The sequence below is a fragment of the Echinops telfairi genome, unplaced genomic scaffold, assembly GCF_000313985.2.
Source record: "Echinops telfairi isolate 266 unplaced genomic scaffold, ASM31398v2 ScPeMD7_19;HRSCAF=73, whole genome shotgun sequence".
Classification (NCBI taxonomy): domain Eukaryota; kingdom Metazoa; phylum Chordata; class Mammalia; order Afrosoricida; family Tenrecidae; genus Echinops; species Echinops telfairi.
The window spans coordinates 4,105,134-4,112,163 of NW_022103916.1; positions in this window are offsets into that span (position 1 = coordinate 4,105,134).

Sequence of the window (7,030 nt, forward strand, 5' to 3'; positions counted from 1 at the left end):
GATGTACAAATGCGCTTTACACAATTGATGTGTGTATGGATTGGGATAACAGTTGTATGAGCCCCTAATAAAATGTTAAAAAAGAAAAAAAAAACGACATTTTATGACTTCAAGGAAAACAGAGTGAAAAAAAAATCAATTTATGTACAAAGCATCTAATTAATTCTAATTAATTCCTCATAATAACTATGTGTATTCAATATTGTTTTTCCTACTCCACAGGCAGGAAAACTACTATGTGGGGATTTCAAATTAATTTGGCATAGGATGCCCAGTTAGTAAAGCACAGATTCAGGACTTCCTCCTGCCAAAATAGCTTCCATCTCAGAATCTTCTGAAGGATCTTTGTTGTTTTAAGACTGCACAAACACACTTGTACATTGTTGTTCCCCCTGATGTGTATCTGTGCACCCAGCTGAAGTCATTATATTCCATTGTTCTTCACCATGGTGCACAGTACTCTTAAAAGACTCTTATTTGTTTCCTTTAATGGTTACAAGAGGTCTCTCCAAAATTCAGAGAGTTCATTAAGCTAGAAACCCTGAAGTGTTAGCAGTTGCAGGCAGAATGGACTGCTAACTGAATTGTTAATAATAGAAACTTGTTCCCATTTGAAACCTCAAAATTTAGTCTGAACACCATTCTTTGTTTATTGCCTTGGCCAGGCACCCTTTCTCTAAAAGTAAAGGAATACAGTATTTTTCAGTTTACAACTAATCTCAGGATAAGTGGCTCTGCCTCCATCTGGATATGTTGGGCCATTTTGTTTACTTGTTGTGACTTTAGCATTACCACCTTAGTGTCAGGAGACTACCTGGCTGTGCTAGTAATGGGAAGAGTGGGCTCTCTATCTGGGAGTAACTACTAAGTCAGTAGTCTTTTTTCTCAAAGTACCTAAAGTGCTTTGCCAAGGACCCACATCAGGTAAACCCTTTAAAAGTTTTAAATTACATAGGTCTGTGGCTTCAAACCCCTCCTACTTTGATAGCTGGTTCTGGATTTTCTGTAAATAACATAGACTTTCTTTTCCTCCCTCAATCCTAAAGGCAAGGCTCAATGGCTTTTCTGGCCCTTGATGTCTCTTACCACTGTGATATTTGGAGACGAAGGGGAACCAAATCCAATGTGGAGAGAGAAAGAGAGAAGTATTTCTCCTTAAGGCTTCAATAAGATCTAAAAGGAGGGTTCCAATTCCTTTCCTTGAATGTCATAGCCCCTCCCTTCAGTCTGGGATCTTTATCAAGCCTAGAATGGCCAGAAGTCCTTTAAACAAACCACAGATTCTTTTATGCCCTTTGATAGGTCGGGTCCTTATCTCTTGGTATTCAAAAGACCTAAGATCCTACAACTCAAAGTGTACTTTCTTTTAGTCCTCTTTTCTCTGTGTTCAGTTTTCTGAAGTCTTTTGTGAAACTCAAAAGTTGATTTTGGACTCTTTGATTTCATTTGCATTTCTGCCCTTGGAGTTGCCATAGGCAAGGCCAGGGGTACAGAGCAAGCTGAAGTAGGGAGTGAAAAACAAAAGTTCAGAATTCACATGTTCGCAGCAAGAAAGAGAAATGAACTTTTAAATTAAAAGCTAAATGTTCGGGAAAGGAAAAGGCCAACATAGTTTCTAAAAGTGAGTCTCTGCCTCTTCTCTTATTTCTCCCCTAAAAGCAGAAATGAGATTATATTGTATCTTCTTCAACTGAATGTTCTACCTCCTAGGATGCTCTAGTCATGATGATCTAGAAGTTATTATCTTACCTGCGTTGTGAGTATTTACATATATAAGCATTTAAAATGATCAAATTGGTGGTATACCTGTCAACAGATGAGGAAATGCCGATAAGAGAGAATAAGTAATTTTCTCTTGCTCACATAACTAAAAAATTAAACTACAACCTATTTTCTTCCAATCTCCTTATAATATCACCATGACCTAATATAATAGTTTTCCTGATTTTAGCTCTTACTAGAGTTGAAGTGAGGATGGGGCCGGGTGGAGGAGGAGACAAAAAGCCTCGCACAGCCCTGAAAAAATAGAGTATGTATCTTATATTAAATTTGGAGCCGTATGTTTTTTTGTGTGTACTGGGCCTTGAGTCTAATTGTCTACAATAGGGGTCAGCAAACTTTTTAAACAGAAGAGCCAATCCTGTCTCTCAGAAAAGTATTCAATTTAAAAATTATTCAAGAACCATAATATATGTTTACAAACAAAAATTACCATTATCTGTATAATGTCCTTTACATTTTTATAAATAAAAGTATTGTAGCTTTATTTTAATTTTGAATTTTATTTGAGAGCCATATGTACATAACAAAAGAGCTGCACATGGCTCTTGAACTGAAGTTTGCCAACCTCTGGCCTATAACATTCAAGTAAGATTGATAGAAGACACCTCCTATTGAAAGAGAGGGGGTCACTCATCATTTGTGATGTCACCTTTATATATGCATAGATGGGCAGAAAAAAGTTAATCTATCAGACCCAACTGTTATATTTATAAAGACCTGCTTGAAAGGTTGGAGTCTATTTGCATTGCTGCTGAAATAAACCGACCCTTGGAGTTGCCTTATCTGAAGCAAGACGAGCAAGCTGTACAAGAGCAAGCTGAAGCCTGGGGTCAAATGAAAAGTTCTTAATTCGTGCTACTACATTTTCATAGCTAGAAACTTCTCATTTGTGGTAAGCAAATGAAGACACCCAAAAGATGCCCCCAAAACTGGTAAGTCTGTCACCTTACATGAACAAAGGTTACAGACCTTGAAATGATGGGGGAGATGATCCTGGATTGTCTTAGTGTGCTCAGTGCAATCACACGAGTCTTTGTCTTAGGCTGGGCTCGCTAGAGAAGCAAAGCCAGTGAAGCTTAAACATGTGCATATACACAGAGATTTCTGTCAAGGAAATGGCTCACATAGTTGTAAATGCTGATAAGTTCTAAGTCCATGGATCAGATGCCAGGCTAGATGCTTCTCCTGACTCTCTTAGCTGCAGAGGTAAATGGATCCAAGGTTGGCATGTAAGATGGCAAGCTGCTTCTGACTGCCAAGATCACCAGGCAAAATGGCAGCCCAAAGAACTGGAGCTCAAATGATGAACCCGATGCAGGATCCAGATCCACCAGAAAGCACACAAGCTTGGCTAGGACATCCACATATATTGGAAGCAGGCTACACACCCAAGGAAACCCCCTTTCAAATGACTGTCTGCTCATTGATGTAATTACATTATATCAGATGTCATCATGGGGGATCACTACATCATAACTGCCAATGCACTGAGAATTATGGCCCAGTCAAGTTGACACACAACCTTAACCACCACCATCCCCCAAAGCAGAAAACTTTCTCAGCTGTGGTCGGAGAAATGTGATGATGGAAGGCAGATCAAACTAAAGAAGGACTCAACTCACACTTCTGGGTTTGAGGGTTCCAAAGGGACCACAAGTCAAGGCATCCAGCTGCCTCTACAAGCTGGTAACAGCCCTCATTTGCCAGCAGCCCAAACAATTAGGAAACGAATATTCCCTAGAGCCTTCAGAAAGAAACACAGCCTTGCAGATTTTGTTTAATTCTATCCTAGTGAGACTTGTGCTGAACTTCTGACTTACAGAGCTCTCTTAGCATTTTCTTAAAATAAATTGCATAATTTAAGCCTCTAAATGTGTGGTAATTTGATATGACAGCAATATAAATCTAACAGTATTTGACCTGATCCCCAATTGATAAAGGTGTGCCTAAAATATTTGTACAAATATTATATTTGTGCTGAATACCTGTTTTCCTTTTGGGACTCTGAAATTTTGGTATGTTCTAGGCAGAAGTTGTCAGCCTCCAATTAAACAAAATACTGTGTCTATAATGAGCTTCTCTGGGCATAAACATCACAGTCATGGTGCTATAGAGATAGAGATAAATATACGTATATATTTTCTTATTTCCAGGAAAGAGAATGTTCACTGTGACCTTTCACAGGAGGGGGAGAGCATAAGGAAGTCTATACATGGATTTCTCAAGGCTCCACCTCCGTCTTTCTCCCTTGCTGATTCTAAAAACCTTAGCAACGAGTACAACTATATGTTGAGTCCCATGAGTCTAGCAAATCAATGATAGAGAAATCAAAGATTACATGTTGACCAGTAAATTCCAAAACATTATAATAGTTGTGATCTGAAGGCCGCTGACGCCTTTGCATTCCACATGTCACTTGGGGCTGGTGACTGGTAAGGGTACGAGGTTGGGCCTGATTGGCTACCCTGTTGCTGAGGAACAGTGGAGTTTTCCAGAGCAGATGAGGTGGGGGGTGGGTGGGTGTAGAAGTTCAAACCGGAAATAACGGGTTCCACCTTAGCAGTGGCATACCTGCTCCCTCTGGTGGTTGTAGGTGTCTTTGAACAGTGTCAGCCAGAGGTGGGAACTTGCCCAATTCCAAGTGATGGGTAGAGCCAATATCAAGGCCAATTTCATGAAAGTATAGTATATCACTGGACAAGCCTAAAGCTGAGCTAAACATTCAGTTTTAACAGGTTGTAAGGCAGTGAATTATTTAATGTGGCTTTCCTAGCCATAGTCTCTGTAACTCCCACCAAGCAACCTTTTCTTAATTGATCTGCATAAGAGAAAGTGGGGATAAGCTGGGTATAAAATTAACCATCTCCTAAGCAAGAACAGGGAGATCGTACTACCAGCAAGAAAGAAGAGCCAGGAGTAGAGTGCATCCTTTGGACCCTGAGATTTCTGTGCATTGAACCTCCTTGATCCAAGTGACAGTGGGGACAACAGAGGAGTGGTAAAGGAGCAAGATTAGCTGCAGAACCAAGAGCCAGAGAATGAGTGACAGCAGTAAGCTCCCAGTCCACAGAGCAAGTAAAGTTGAATGCCTTTTGGGCAAGAGGGTAGCTTGTGGAATGGAGTACCTCCAGGCCCTTAATTAGGGGAGCTAGTTTTGCTGATCTATGGAGCTAGAGCTAAGTGCCTTTGGACTGAGGGTGATGGTGGGCTAGCAGACCCATTGAGCATTTACTATCAGCTCTAAAAGAGCTTTGTAACATTGCACAAGCAGGGCAGAAGCTGTTAGACCTTGTGGCTGAGAGATCAAAGATCAGAGAGAGAGGTCTGCCTGCAGGCACAGCTAAGAAAAAGCTGTCCTGTCTGAATAATTGTATCCTGAACGTTTGTAACTTGTTGAGTTTCTCAACAACCCCCATTATCTTATTTTCTGAGTCTGTGTGACCATTGCAATGAATTATGAAGCCTAGTTCAAAAGTAGAGTGCAGTGTGGCAGGGACAGTTGGTGTCAGAATTGTTAAGGTGGGGGATATCTGACCTCAGCCTCCTAGAAATGTGCCTTGGGGGATGCTGATGTGGAGTTTGGTTTTCCATCCCCATTGCACAACTAGAAGTCAGATGCCATGTCACAGATCACTCATTCTTTTTTATATATGCTTTAAGACTCAGTGATATTGAGCAATTGCACTGTTAGAATGCTTCATGAATTCGTCCTGGAAATATTCACTGGTTGCACACACTCTATCATCCATTTCCTCTGAGTGGAGATGTAAGAATGTGTGCACTCAGGTGGGTACCTCCTAGAGGGCGTCGGAAACTCCACATGAAATTGCAATTTGGTATGAATGGAGCTACCTCTCTTTTGATTGCCCTTATTTAGCAAGACATCCTCAAAACAGCATATCTTAGTTTCTTTTGAGGATTAGAAGCCCTAAGAGTTGTGAAAATTTACAACATAAAGAGAGTTATCAGCTTAGTTGATTAATTCATTCATTTTATTTTCTCTGAACAGGGTACTGTGGAATATAATCATAAACCACACATACCCAGGCCCTGCCTGTATAGAGCTCCCATCCTAGAAAAATTCTTCCACCTGGTATTTCCATAACCTACCTCTGGATGACCAGTATGGAATCTGACAACAGAAATCAAAAGTAGATTCCCAGTAGTGCTTTGAAAATATCTAGAAGAAACTAAAGAAGAGACATGAGACCCCGAAGCATACATGCTCATCACCTATGGTCAGACCTTTACTCCCTGTCTTATTCTGCATCTTCTAATTAACTTTTCTAAATTTGGGGAGATCTCTCCTGATTCTCTAAGGTGGACAACCATAAGTCAACCTCAGGGGAAGGCATGAGCCATAGGTCTTACCAATCATATGTTCTACATCAAGACAGGAGAGAGAAAAATGAGAAGATAACTGTCCATTAGAATCCATGCTTGTGAAAGGGAATGGGGTGGAGCATAGCTGAGAGAGAAATTGTTTTCACAGACAGCTGGAATAGACATCCTTCTGGCCAAGTCCTGGTTTCACCTTCAGCAATGCTTGTCTCTAGAAGCAGTGCAATTGTGCCAACTTCTGGTTGCCTAGCCTCCAAATCATATTTTTTTCTGGCCTGGTGGTTTTCTAGAGTTTAAATACTTTTTCGGTTAAAGTAGGTTCTGTTGCTTGCAAGTAATAAGTATAATGGATAAAGATAAACTAAAAAAGAAGCAGGGATCAGCCAATTTACTGTTCGTCTTTGACATATTAGGGTTGGGGGCCAGAGCACCAGGAATCACCTGACTCATGGCAACCTCATACATCACTGAAGGAAATCCTGCCCGGTCCTATGTCATCCCCAAAGAATAGGGGCCTCTACGTACCATCTAGCTGACTATAGAGTTATTTACCCACTCCACACCACTAAGATCTGAGGATTAAAAAGATGCAAAACAAATCACTTTTTTTATTGGCATTGATGTTCTGCATGCCATATGCTCCACTAACCACAAGATGGCGAAAGAGATTATACATTAAGCACAACCCTCTTCTCGCCACCTCTTTCTCATCCTCACAATCCCAAAGGGTAACTAACAGTTACTGAGATCAAGGCTTGAATTCATTAAGTCATTTAATCCTCATAAAAATCTGTCTGTCAAGGTCTACATGTGGCCTCCTCCCTGGGGGACGGACAGCGGAGGAGTGGGTGAGGGAGACGTGGGATGGGGTAAGATATGATAAAATAATAATAAATTATAAATTATC